This window comes from Seriola dumerili, unplaced genomic scaffold (genome assembly GCF_002260705.1).
Source record: "Seriola dumerili isolate Sdu_G_001 unplaced genomic scaffold, Sdu_1.0 BDQW01000822.1, whole genome shotgun sequence".
In the NCBI taxonomy this organism is placed as follows: Eukaryota; Metazoa; Chordata; class Actinopteri; order Carangiformes; family Carangidae; genus Seriola; species Seriola dumerili.
Window position 1 is genome coordinate 2,208,872 of NW_019175077.1, and position 15,220 is coordinate 2,224,091.

The window sequence follows — 15,220 nt, forward strand, 5'->3', positions numbered from 1 at the left end:
GGACTAGGAGAAGGATGTGGAAGAGATGGAGGAGGAAGTGGAGGAGGAGGAAGAGACTAGGCGCTGGGTAAGAAAGCGAGAAAGAAAGAAAGAAAGAAAGAAGAGAGAGAGGGGAGAGAGCAGCAAAGCACTGCAACGACGGGGAGGCAACACCATCAGAAAGAGGAAGACAGTAGCTCTGTCTACCTCCCGCACTCACTCGCTCAAATGCGCGCGCGCGCGCGCAATATCGCCATCATACAAAGATATGGAGCGCCATCTTCAGGTGTTGTGTAATAGAAAGAGATTGGGTGTTGTCTCATATATGTAGATATTCACATTGCGATTTATTTGCCATTTTGACAAACCTCTGGAATGTCAGTTTAGCTCCATGGGGAACACCCTCAATTTTTGCTGTGACTCTATTTGATCCTACAGCTGAATAAGTGCTGCATTTTACTGCTGTGTGCTTAGCATGTGAGCGTGCCATTTAAGTGTCTTATAGAAAGTCATCTATGGCACTAATTATTCCATTGTAACAACCTCCCTATCACACACACAAGCATTCATTTATTTCCTTGAGACCTTAAACATGAACATGTAATAATAATCAGTATATGCCCAACCCCAACTCTCACCTAACCATTTATATTAATATCTTATGTAGCGTTATGTACATGTACCAGCACGGTACCGTTAATAAGTAAGCCAAGTAATCCTTTTTCATTCATCCAATATGATCACTCTATTTCAAAAACATAAGTATAATATATGTGAATGCATTTGTCTCTGGTATTTGGAGCACATGTGCTCTCTTGTATATAACTGTCACTCTCACAACAGTTGTGGGGCAGCTTGCATTATAATCTGCACAGCATAAATAGCATATTTAACTACCCAAATGTTGTGTTATTACAGTGATGGGATAGAAGAAATGCTGCAGAGGTAAAAAAAAAAAAAAACACACAATGATGAGCAACCAACAACTGGGTATTTAATATTTGTATTTGTCCAGACTGGAAATGGATGGAGAAGACACAATAAGTAAATAAATAAATAAACAAGGAAGGGAAGAACATAAAGCACTAGTATGTTCACCTTTTTTGCTCAGTTGCAAGAATTAAATATACATTACATAATTGACAATTAAGGTATAAATATGTTTTTATCTGTATTATTTGTGTTATATTTTCATTTAATAACAATAGAAGTTTAACACATTTTTGAAAGAAACAGCTGTGTATGTGGTTGACCCAAATTTGTTTATGAATAGTTGACAACAACATTCGGCTTGAGGTTTCTAATTATAACAAGAATACTTCCAAGTCACTGTTTCATTATTGTCTTATCACAGCTAAGCCAAAAAAGAAAAAGAGAAGGAAAGACATGTTACTGTAGCATTTACTCTTACAGTGGATACAAACACTTTGTCCTGGTAACAGTTTCTGCCATCATAAACAGTAGCCCTGGGTTTAGAGATTCTGATTTCTTAGTATAATCCAGTAAACCTGTAGAAAGAAAAGATAAATGTTTTCATATGTTCACAAAATTGAAGCAGATTTAATTAATTTGGGTGGCCTATGTAAAAGTTAGACTATATTTTACTTGATTTCAACAAAGCATATTATTTTCAAAAGTGTGGAAGAACTGATGGTCAATTTATTAATTTAAGATTTCCTTGTCTTATCTTATTTTTTCTGTGTAAAGCCTGGTGTTTGTTTTAATAAATGTTAAAAAAAAATTTAAAAAGTATAGCACACTGACATGTCTGAATTTCTATTCAGCTTTGTTTGTGTACACTGGAATCTTCAACATGCTCATAACATACTGTAGGTAAATTGTGAATTGTGTTTGTTTTTTTTTCATTGTGGCTCTCAACAATAATAGAATGAATGTAACTAGCTTTCTGTGTCGCTTTATAAACAATTCAAAATACAGATATCCTTAGTGGCATGGATTCCACAAGATGTTGGAGAACATTCCTATCCTTAGAAAGGAATACGAGCAAATCAATATTGGTGGGAATAGTGACAGAGCAGCATTTGCCCTTCCCACATTACCACTGCGAAGATGCCCTTGAGCAAGGTACTATAATCCATGACTGCTCTAGGTGGCATTGCTCATGCTCAGTGACCAGCGGATTTGTTTATACTGGGCAGCTTGCAAGTATGAATAGAGCTTGCACCTGAAAAAGATTGTGATTTTTTCTGATAAGTGATAAGATTTTAGAAAAAATGATATTACCATATTTGGAGCTATACTATATTATCTATTGCCAGAGCAATACTGACACTGTTGAAAAGTGACTGCTGGGGAATGCCCAGCAATCAAGATTCTCATTAATTATCATCATTCATCTGTATTTCAGCAGGTTTTGCAGTCTGCTACTGCCTGTCTATATTGTTTTTTCTTATTTTCCTGCACTGCAATGTCATAGAAGTGTTTGTATTTGATGTTTTTGTATTGCACATATGAACAAAGCAGACATATTTCACTTTATTACCCCATCATCCAATACTGTAATAGCATTACAGCCAAAAGGGAATTTGAAAGATAAATTCTAATATCTTTCCCATATTGCAAATGAATTGAGTTAATCTTTTGTATATCTCTGCCTGCTGTTTACCAGCTTGTTTACAGACTGGGAACAGATTTTTAATAAACTTCATAAAAGTCAGTGAAAGTGGAGTGTAGTGAGGTCAATTTAAGTTTGACCCAATGAAAGCTGTTTTAACTTATGTAATTTTCTGGTTCTATGTGTACTGATGCACTTTAGTAGGAACACCTGTACACCTGCTTATTCATACAGTTATACAGCCAACCAATCATGTGGGAGCAGTGCAATGCATGCAGAATCATGCGGATACAGGTCAGGAGCTTAAGCATCAAAACATTGTGATCTTACTGACCTTAATCGCAAGCTGGTTTGAGTATTTGTGAAACTTCTGATCTCCTGGGATTTTCAGTGTCTTCAGGGTTTACTCAGAAGCCGGAAAACAAAACCCATACAGTGGGTTTTGTTTTTTGTACCCAGCGCCACAGTTCTGCATACAGAAACATCCTGTTGATGAGAGAGGTCAGAAGATAACAGTCTCGTTTGAGCTGACAGTCAAGTCAAGTCAATTTTTATCTGTATAGCACCAATTCACAACATACGTTATCTCAAGGCACTTTCCAAATAGAGCAGGTCTAGACCTTCTCTTTATATTAATATTTACAGAGACCCAACAATTCCCACCAAGAGTACGCACTAGGTGACAGTGGTAAGGAAAAACTTCCTTTTAAGAGGCAGAAACCTCGAGCAGAACCGGACTCAGGGTGAGCAGCCATCTGTCTCAGCCAGTTGAGTTGAAGAGAGAGAGAGGGAGAGAGAGAGAGAGAGAGAGAGCAGGAGAGAGCACAGAGGAAAAGAACAAGAACGTACAGTGAAAACAATATTAATAATAGTGACAGTAGCTGCAGTAACAGCAATAGCAATGTATTGGCAACTGTAGTGGTCCTATTGATAAAAATAGTAATGACAGCTAATAACATTAATAATAATCATTATTAATCATAGTAAATTTTAGCAGGTTTAGCAGCAGGTGTTAAACAGGATCGTGGGGGCAATAAGTGGTTTGTGGTTGCAGGTCCAGACTCTACAGCTCTGGAGGCGGGAGGACCTGCAGAGAGTAACAGGGAGGAGATAGAGAAGGAGAACTGAGAGAGAGAGGCACACAGCCTGGGCGCTTCATGTGCTTGAGAAAGGCTTTGGTAACTCAGATAACCACTCTTTACAATTGTGGAGAGCAGGAAAGCATTACTGAAAGTACAACATGTAAAACCTTGAGGCAGATGGTCTACAACAGCAGAAGACCATGTCAGGTTGAAGCCTAGAAAAGTGTAGTCTGGTCTGATGAATCTCTATTTCTGCTGAGCCACACAGATAGTATGGTCAGAAATTTTTTATCATGCCAGCATGATAATGCTGGCAGTAACCATGTCACAAAGCTAAGGTCATCTCAAACTGGTTTTATACAAATTAATGAGTTCAGTGTTACTTGTGGCCTCCCCTGTCACCAGATCTGCATCCAGTAGAACACCTTTGGGATGTGGGAGATTCACAGCATAAAAGTGCAGCAGTGTGATGCAATCATGTCAACATGGAGCAGAATCTCAAATGAATGTTTCCAACATCAACATGTGGAATCATGCCACAAATAATTTACCATAATCTACCCAGTGTGCTCAGCTTGAGTGTATTTAAGGTGTGTGTGCACATGCATAGTTGAAAAATCACCACTAGATGGTGCCACTGAGCTGAGATATGACTTGTTGCCCAAATCAGGTGATAAAACCATTCAGAATCAAGTGCACCTCCATTAAGCTCTATCAAAATGAAAGCTATTCATCAATATATTTTTCAAGTGAAACAAAAACTGGTTAAAATACAGGTGATGTGCAAACCTCATTTTTCATTCTTCTATTTGTAGAAGTCACAGAAACTGATGCTTTTGATTATGTTTTTTCTTAAACTTGTGATAAAGACATTGTGAAGTCCACTTGGTGAAAATCATTGGTTAAAGTTATGTTTTGTTCCTGTGTTTATGGAAAGTTTTCACAACTTTGATTACTTGATTTGGTCACTCCACACTCACCCTCAAACAGACTCACAGAAGTTGCACCCTTCATTTAACACTGGGTTTGTAAAAAACAAAGTAAACAAGTCACAATACATTGCTTCTTTTATTTGTGCAGAAAATGTGGAAAAAGTTGATGTTACAGCATCTGGTGAGGAAAACATAGTCTGGTTTTATTTATGCATCGACGACTCACAGATTACACAGCAGCATAATGAAGCATCAGTAGACTGAAGAACTCAGACAGCATGTGTGCAGAAGGGTGCATATGAAACAGCTTATAAGGGGAGCATTTTCTGAGGCTGGAAAGGCTACTGACAAAGGTGGTGACGAACTATCTCACAGGCATCACTTCATTTAATGAGTGTTAAGCATCAAACAGCAAGGAAAAAAGATAATTTAAACGAACCGTGGGGTGAATGTAACGTTACAGCTACATGTCATTATTGAATATCTCTTTTCAAAACCATGGTCAGTAACCACTCTTCTTGTTTCAGACTTTCCACCAGAGTTTGGAGTCTGGTTGCAGAGATTTCTTGCCAGTCATAAGAGCACTCGGGCCGGGCTCACAGTCGGTGATCCAATTGGATGGGGTTGACGTTAGGACTCCATTTCTTTATGGACTTGACTTTGTGCAATGAGACATTGTTATGTTGCAATAGCAAAGGGCTTTCTACAAGCTGTTGCCAAAAATTAAGTTGGGATTATTTAAAATATAATTTTATAATGTGACACATATGTGGGTGTATGTGCTAATTTTGGCCATATGGTTTTAGGTTTTGAATGTGTGGAAATAGGTATGACACTGCATGACTGTGCTGTGTGTTATATAAAAGATGTCATGTGTCATTAGAGAAAGCTAATGATCATGTCACAAATTCAAATGGAAAGTTCACAGCTCACATCACACAACACTGGACTTAAGTAAGTAAGCTACGCAAATACATTTATATAGAGGTTATATCAGAGGTTATCTGTACATATAAAAATCATATGCACATACTGTATCAGAGTAGTATTATTATGGTGAGAACTTGAACAAACATGTAATATACAGTATGGTAAAGAAAACACACAAGATGACACTTTCAGTCATACTTGCCATTAGTATTGCCATATTTGCAATGAAATGTGTGATATTACACAAGTCACAAATTCCTGTTTTTCATTCTCGTTTTTGTCACCCTGAACATCTGTTTAAACCTTCCCATTCATAAAATGTATTGCAACACAGTTTACAAGAAATGTTCTCAGCAAATGTAGTTTTCACTCAAGAATATTGAGCAACAGTCTATTCCAGTATGTTTCAAAGTCACACCCTTGTGTCATACAGTATGTGGGTGTGTACACAAAGCAAAAAAAATTTAATTACAAAATGCAAATTGAACAAATGACCAAACATCATGTTTTTGCTATTTGTCAGACCAATTAGCGAGATTATTTGTGTTCTTTATCTGTAATTCCTGGCCACAAAATTTCATCAGTAGTCATCAGGAGAGATAAACAAACATACAGGGTGTCTATCAGTAATGCAGTAACACTTATGTAACTGAATAAAATAATGTGTAACAAGTCACATATAGCAATAACAGGCCATGTGATGTCATCAGCTCTTAAGGATGCTATTCACTTAGCATGTAGCCTTACGATAAATCAAATAATTAGAGGTGTATGACTTGCTGGTGAACAAAGAAGGGAGACACACCCAAAATTGGCAATAATGAATTGATATTTATTTTTGAAAATAATAATAACAAATGCAGTGAGATAGTTAGAATCGTACTGCTTCGTATTAGACAATATCTTCAGGTTCAGACAGTTTGGGATGAAAATTAATTAAGGATTATCTTAAAGTTATTGTTGAATCACCGCTAATGGTCTACAACTTTGACAGTGTGTAACCACACAGAGTAAAAGCAAAAAAGGTGACAAAATAGTCACTGTGATGGATTTGCTCTCTCAAGCAGGTTTCGTATTGTGAAACCATGAAGCCAAAGTGACTGCCTGGATGGAGGGAAAATCACATTAATATGGCCAGTATGTTACAGTAAGATACACAATTTGTTGGAAAAGAGCTAAAATAAACCAAAGCACTGGTGTAATCATTTAAATTGGCCCAACACAGAAAATACAACACAAACAGCTGGCTAAGAATCCATTATGTTATGACAACATGAAAGAAATGTAATGGAGTACTGCACGTGTCTGAACTGTAACCAATCCTTTTAAGGAGGAGACCTTTTCTCCTTGAAATCATCCACTCCCCACAGAAAGACCTGTTAGACATCAGCAGTTGTCATCAACAGTTCCTTCACCACTACAGTCTTTTGATCTGGTTTGAAAAAAAACAACTCAAAACAACCAGAGCCGCCCCCTTGCCCGCCTCTGCAATTTTTTCAAAACTACCAACATTCCTGTGATTAATTAAATCAGCTCCAGTATTTGTCACCTGAAAGTGCTGAGCACAACACATTTTTGTCTTTGCTGTTTGGTGTAACTTGGTTTCTTTCATTTCATAATTTGCTGTTAGTGCCTTCGTGAATCCTGGTCTATCCTATGTAGAGTCCGTGTCATTTACAGTGTATCTAAAAAGAAGACACAAAGTCTTGTACAGTAAAGCATGTATGATGTGTTAGACAACCTAAAAAGACATGACTTCATTCCTGTCAGCACACGGCAAACCTCACCCCTCTAGAGCACCACAGCAGTCACAACAAACATTAATGATCATTTGTAATGTTTAATGCACTTGTTCAACTATCTGATGTGAAACTGGGAAAGTTTGCATCAGCACATAGATGACAAACATGGACTATCAAAGTGAAAGAAATGCAAACACCTCTGATGTTCTCAGTGCACCTAACACATAGTTGGTAAGTGAATCACAACATACCAGGAAACAAGAGGAATCCTGCTCTGAAACATAATCTGTGTTTGATTGCTGTTGTCACGGTTACCCTGGTCTCATTCTGAGTCCCACGATGCAATGCTTCCTGGCACCATTGTCATGTTTTGATGGATGTGTTTAATTATTGCAGACTCCAATACTGTAAGACACACACGCACACGCACGTAAACACACACACACACACACACACACACACACACACACACACACACACACACACATTACTATGTATAATACTTTTACAGTGCACATTTGAATCATTTATTATTGCTGCTGCAATAATAAATGATTCAAACTCTGTATACGTGTCACATGTCACATGTCACTTTGATTTAAGGACATAGGTAGCAGCACTTTCTTCAAATATATCTCCTCCAAACTATGGGCAATAATGCAGCATAGATCAAATACGACATGTGTTTTCTGCTCTCACAAAGAAAAAAGAAAACAAAAACCAGAAATGTAGATAGACTATACTTACTCTCATTTAGCTGTTAACAACTGTCACATACTTGGTTATTTAAAGTGATTTATTTGCACAGGAACTATTCATGTTAGCAGAAGGAGGAATAAGTTAGTGACAGTCATGGGACTTGGTTTTAGGGTCCAAGTCAAATGAGCTAAACTTTTATTTTACTGACCAAACTACTGAAGAGTATTATGACAACTTTTTCTGACTAATTCAGGCTGTCTATGTTGTACAACTGTCACATTCACATTCCAACAGTGGCCCATGTAGCAAAGTAAACATGATCTGTACTCAGATATGGAGCAGATGGACTCTACCGAATATCTTTTCTGTTGTAAGTGCACCACATCTTGATATAAACGTACATTCAAAAGCTCTTAAATCATAATGAGAGTCTTTGTAAAAGGCAGGTACATAAAAAAGGTGAAAATTGATAATATCTACATAGATAATGACATCATTGGACAAGGGCACTTCATTTTTCACACAACTACACCCTGTCATTTGCTGAAAGGATCACTAAGAAAGTGAGTGTCCAGGACCAGCTGTGACAACAGACATGTTTTAAAATGTTACTGCATCGGATACACAACTGTATGTTATGAAATAAAAAATCTTTTTAATGTGACATATCATGCACTGCTTTGTAACTTGATTATTTCCGAATATTTATAAAATCAGTACCAGAAATTTACTTCCTGCCCCCTATGCAAAGGAGAAAATTGAGATACAATCACAAATGGTTAGCACAGAATTCCATGGCTTGAGATCAGATTCTGAGGGAGGTGTGGTCTGTTTTCTGTCAACACAGTAGCATCCAAACGTTTAACTCTCACCACTGTATGTTTTTCCCCTTACCTTAACCTGAAATGAATCTTCACCTTACCCCTAAACTAGCTGTCTTATGATGCTCAACCAGAGTTACCTCTGCCTGCTCTCAAGCCTTTGAATCTAATGTTGAGCAACCACAATGTGAGACCGTGGATGGTGAGAGTAAATGAATGAATGAATGAATGAATGAATGAATGTGAATCCAACTGTCAATGAGTGAGTGTTAGAGAGATGAGCTTGTGTGACCAGATGATTCATCCTCAGAACACCACATCTAGAGCAGCGTTTAATGCGCTCATGTTCATCTATGTGGAATAGACAAGATTTTGCTTAAATAGAGCATTTGAGTGAGTGAATGACTGGTTCAACACGAGCCTTGAGCCATGACCTGCACCTGTGTATCTATATGCAAAACTGCCCCCACCACATGAGTCGCAAAACAACGCGTAATGGTTTAAACGCTGGTTGTCTCTATCCATCACAGTGATGCCAGGACATATTAGCCTTAAGACGAGTAAAGTGAAACCGCTGCTAAGTGAGGACGGAAGTAAAATCACATGCTGTGGTTGCAGAACTGAGATACGCAGGACGTGGGAAAGGACTGTATTCTTTGCGCTCAAAAGCCACCAGAACCGCGGGTATAGTGACAGGACGACCGCGTTTGTTTTCTATGTGTAAAGCCAGACAAACGGAGCACCTAAGCCGCAATGAAGACACACGTGAGAGTGTGTGTTTCCAGCTCCAGCCCGCGGTGAATATGAATGAAGAATGACCAATGGTAAGTAAAGAAAACGTACTGGATGTACGTGAACTCAAGTGGCCTAAAGTGGTGACGCACTGAATTAAACTGACGTTAAAGGAACCAGATTCGAGCCGAACTGAAGCCGAAGTGTGGTCAGTGTTAGTGCGGCGGTAATAAAGCCCATATGCAAAGTCTGTGGCATGTAAAGCAGAGTAGTAAGGCGAATTCGAAACTTACCGGGAGCTGACTACACGCGCATCCGTCCCTCTGCCTTCCCAGCCGAGCGACTGGCTGATATGCTGTATGTTGGCTGAAAGGCTTTTCCAAACAGGGGAATTCCGTGTGAATAACTTCCCATCTGCCATTCAGAAGGAAACTGAAATAGGTTTAGGATTTACGGGAATTGACCTATGACTTACAAGAAGTGACAAACTCATGCAGGGCTGTAGGACCACTTCAGTGAATGTTTTAAGTTCAGTGACAGGTTAGATATTCAGATAATCCTTCAGTCATGCAAAACCACCAATACGAAGATGTAAAAACTACTACTAGCCTACTACACTGCAAGCCCTGCAGACAATATTTTACATGGGTAAATGTACAGAAGTATAAAAAAGGGTAAAAGGAAACAGTTAAATTACCAGGCTACTCCTTTCAAAGTGTGGATTTTAATTGCCAAGATATTTAATGTAAGCAGCATTATAAATAGAGTATGAGTGTTAAGGTGTAGCTAAGGTTAAGGTGTAGCTATTGCCAGTTACTTTATACACTGTATGGTAGTTCATCTATAACCATGCAACACGTTTTATTTAAGTTATTATTATGCATTACTTAACTAGCTATAGCTATCAAATAGTAGTGGAGCAAAAAAGTGCTAAACCATTTCCCCCTGAAATGTGAAGTTTAAAGTAGCACTGGATGAAAATACTAAGATAAAGTAAAAGGGTAGTACCTCAAAACTGCAGTTTAAAGCATGTACTTTCCATTAATGGGCTTATATGTGACAATTTGACATTCCTATAGGTAATATTTCTGCCTCATGGAAGCTTATTCTAATTACAGTAGCTGGGATGTATTGTTCTGCTGTTTTAGGTTTTGTAGTGTTTTTTCTTTTTTTTAATGAAGTGCATGGTCACACTAGGAGACATTTGAGTTCCTTGAGAAAATGTATAAAATATTGTAATTTCCCTTTGGTTGTTATTCAGGCCAACGTTATAAAATAAATAAGAATGGTCTCAGTAATGGAGTGAAAGATTTAGACTGCTTTGATTCTCTGCAGAGCACAGTAACAAATGTGTTTTAAAATAAATTGATATTTGGAGAGTTATTGGGGTTCCTTAAATGAAAAATGTCCATATGTAATATATTCAAACATATTTCAGAATAGATGACTAACCCCTCTGTCCCTCTCTCTCCCTGTATCTCTCACTGTGACCGTAAACTCTCAGCCTCTTTTTTGCATCAGTCTCTTTGCTCTTCTGCTTCTACCTCTATCCCTGTCCTGTGACAGCATAAGGCCTCCTGAAGAAGTTCGCAACGATTATAGGGAAATCGTGCAAATTGAGCTCGACAACACAGTAAGACACAAATTCTATTTACTTATTTATCTTCCCACACTACACTCAGGGGCAATAGACTTTTATTGTCCTTCAGTAAGAAGCAAGCTTTACAGGTGAGTAATGACAGCTCAATCAGTTTAATCAAATGTATATTGTATGTATTTCACAGCATGGAATAGATTGACTGTACAAAATAACTTTAGGAATTGCACTGATAAATTCAACAGAGGGAAACTAAGAATCCTTTAATGAGATATAAATACTGTAAAGGGAAGCAAACAAGTTAAAGCGGCACTTTAAAGAGAGCTGAGACCCTGGACATGAGGATTGTGCAAAAACAGTTGCAACCTAATATAAGATATTAAATCTTAACCATTTTCTGTGCATGCACTATACAGTTTCATTGAAATGCCCCAGTACGAAAGGTGCAGCCAGTCATACAAGGAAACTAAAGCAAAACAAGGAAACAAGCTTGTTTGCAGGTTTGCATGATGTCAAAAAAAGAAAAGAAAAGACAAAAAAAACGCTTAGCCTACAGTGTAAAAAATTACTGAATGAAAAATGGCACATCAATGTCGGGATTTAAACCAGTGGTTTTTGGAAATTGGTCATTATATACTGTACTTAAAAGTTCAAATAGGTGCAAAATAATTATTTGCTTTTGTGTAAACCTCGAGAGCTTGACAGAAGACTTTGTTGCATGTCTAGGCACTTTTAGGTTTGTTTGTTTCCTGTATGGGGACCCATTCCCACTGGGTGCAACTAGGAGTTGTAAATATGGTGTGTCGCAATTTTTATATAACCAAAGATACAACCTTCCACCTTCAAAATAATCTAAAACATGCTTTGAAAGATACAAAATATTTACAAAGACTTAAATCTACCTCCCCCATGAACGCTTGATTTGGTCCGTCTGCAAAATCTTCAGTTGTATTACTAACATTGACCACTGTCATTCTCATTCATTCAAGAACGGAAGTATCATGGCCTTGTTGCACAACTCATCCTGCCCAGAACTGAAACGCAAGCTACGTCGCTGCACATCAGACACTGCAGTGAGTAATGATTATTTTGTAGCTGTCAGCAAAAATGTTGATCATACCTTTTGCTTTTGTTGATTATTTGGGCCTTTTTTGATGTATGTCCTTCCTCTTGTTATATCATTTAGTAATGTTTTAGTTCCTGAAACGTTAACAAAAATATATATAGTGGGAGTAAGTGACCATGAAAACAGAGACCCTGCCTCTGCTCTTCATTTGATATCTACTGTGCATACACAGCTATATGCAACAGCATCTCTATTTCCACAACTTCTTAATGGGGATGGGTAATTCCAACAAGCTCCTTTGTGATGGATCTGTTGAAAGCAACATCTCTCACAAGGAACAACCACCCATCAACCTTTGGCCAACTGCACAATGCACTACTTTCTACAGAGTCAGCTGTTGCATTATCATTATGATGCATAGCACCAGACCAAAGGTGGTTGACTATGCTATTGAAAATGGGTTTTAATTTTTTGAGGTAACTGAGGATAAACACTGTATTATTTAACTGTTTCATAGGACTCACATAGGTCTATTCTGCAGAATGTCGTGAGCACCCTGCACTTCCTAACCTGCAAAATGAAGAATTTAAGGTTTTCCCACACAGACGGACTGGCCATGTCTGTCATAAACTCAATACGCTGCCCTTGTCTTGGGAAACCGGTAAGTGTAGCCACATTATTTGGTTATTTCTCGAATGAAACGTAGGGTTAGGGCCTGCAGCTCGCTGACAAACCCAAGTAACTAATTCTTTCAGTTTCTCTGTGTAAGATTTTGGCACACTCTTAACAAAGACTGGAATTTTGGCACACTGTAGTGTTTCCTTCTGCCACATAGTGGGTGACTCACTGATTGCTTACATAGCCAGTTGGCTGTGTGAGCGTATCCAAACATGAGCCTATTTGTTTCTTGAACTAGTTAACTTAGAGCCAGGCAGAGGCAAGCTACAGCAGAAAGTATATGTGCAAAAGTTATTCAAGGTTTTTTTTGGTTACTCTGGCTGCATTTTGAACTCAGGTTTTCAGGTGTCTATCTGAGTCACACTAGAATGCCATAAATTCAGATATCTGGTGATTTCAGAAGTGTATGTTTCCACATTGATGTATTGGTTAGCTCAGTAAGATGCAGTACAAACAAGCATGTTGGAATTTAATTAGTATTTTCCTAAATAAAACCAGAAATAAAACATTTATCTCTGGATCAGTTATGAATTTCGATGTTCACCTGTACTTCATTTTGAACACTGTGGTGTCAATCAAATTTGATGATTCAGGTTCATAGTTGAAGCCTGAGTCAGAGCCTCTTGACAGCCTCAGGCCTAACAAGACTAACACAGGTTTAAAACACTCATTCACACATGGTTCTAAAATTGTTGGTTTTGGACTTTTAAGGTGGTGCCTTACTTTTGATCAAACATACCAGAACTGTACTTTGATCAAACGCCATCAAACCCCGACATTAGAGGCAGAATGGTATTCTGTGGTTACTGTCAGTGCTGTGGAGGTCAGACTTTGATTTGTCTTAGACTGTAGACTGAGCCTAGTTTCAGTTAACAGTGAGAAGGAGTAAATATGCATTGATAATTTGTGTATTGGAGTGATACAGCGTATCACCAACATATGCATTATGATTTAGCATTATACCTAACAGATGTTCATGAGATCAGTTCAAATGCACATCAGTTATAGGTCTCAAGTCATCTCATTAAAAGGACTGAACACTAATTAGCACATTGTTTGTGTGACTTCTATTGTCTAGATGAAAGAACCCAACACGAAGTTGAAGACAGCAACAAGACAAAGACGGAACGAGCAGAGAAAAAGCAAGGAGACTCGAAATCTTTGCAAAGCAAAGGCAATCCTGTCTATCATGACTGAATGCTACGAGATGCTCAATACTCTATTAATGGACACCTGAGACCAAACTCAAGCACATTGTGAAGCAAAAAAAAACTGCAGCTCTTCTGCATTATATAGTCCTTCATTGGATTATGCAAGAGGAAGCTCCCACTTCATTTAAGCTATCCTGTCAAGTACAAGTATATATCTCTTGCGACTGTTTTGTGTGTTGCATGACAACTGACTCTTCAGATAAGTTTCAAAGCTACGCAGAAACAAGCTATTAAGCCAACTGGAAAAGAAAGTTCCAAGGCCGTCCAACATACTGGACTGTCCCACACTATGCTTTGGACCAACTATGTGCTGCATGAACCACCCACTGCCATGCAGAATTCACATGAATGACTCCATAAAAGTGCTTGATGCACCAAACAAAGACGCTTTTAGATGGTTGAAGGTGTGTACAAAGGGGAAACTGTTTTGTAAGATTAAGTTACAAGGAATTTTTCAAAGCAATTAGATTGTAAAGAATATGCTATGACATTTACTTGCACTTAGTGATGAGTCCTCAAGCATGACCAGGAAATATTAAGGTGCTCAAATTCAGTTTTGCTTTCACTTTGGATTAGAGAGACTAGCCCTGGCACATCTTTGTTATCTCTGTTATCTAAAACTCCTGTTGTTTTAGGCTGTGTCAGGTGCTCTCCTTAAGATGACATGGTGTTGATTAATCATTGAGTATGATTGATATTTTAAAAGCACATGCTTCCACAGATGGTTGAGTTTGTCTCACAGGCCTGACTCTGTTCTGGGATACATATAAAGAAGCTATCTTGTCACATTCAGTTGGTTGCTTTGATAAACGATACCTGCCTAATTAAAAAATAAAAATAAAAAAACTTACCAAGAATGTGCTTGGGGAGCCAAAATGCTCAACTGCCACATTTGTTGTTTTTTCATAACTGTTAGATATGCCATTTGTCAGTTTGTGTATCAGAAATGCATAAAAAAAACAAACATGCAGCCTTTGTTGATAGTTCCAGCTCCCACTTTCAGTGCAGCAGCTATTTTCACTTCCTGTTAGGGACCATACTTAATGCATTATCACGTAGTTAATTTCTGTTTGTAAAATGTTTTGTTTGGAGCAACTAATATTGTATATGAGCCATGGAATATGTATTCAAATATATTTATATCTACAACAATGCAAAGGCTCATGTTACTTTGTA

At 38.0% G+C, this 15,220-nt stretch overlaps 1 long non-coding RNA gene across 1 annotated transcript; it reads right to left on the bottom strand.

The window, feature by feature from the left end:
- Positions 1 to 996: 996 nt before the first annotated feature.
- Positions 997 to 9,909, bottom strand: LOC111237238. The gene is made up of 4 exons (XR_002665756.1): positions 9,786 to 9,909; positions 7,492 to 7,645; positions 2,889 to 3,040; positions 997 to 1,487 (listed from the first exon to the last, which is right to left on the bottom strand). It is a non-coding gene; the product is annotated as an uncharacterized LOC111237238 (long non-coding RNA).
- Between the last annotated feature and the right edge of the window lie 5,311 nt (positions 9,910 to 15,220).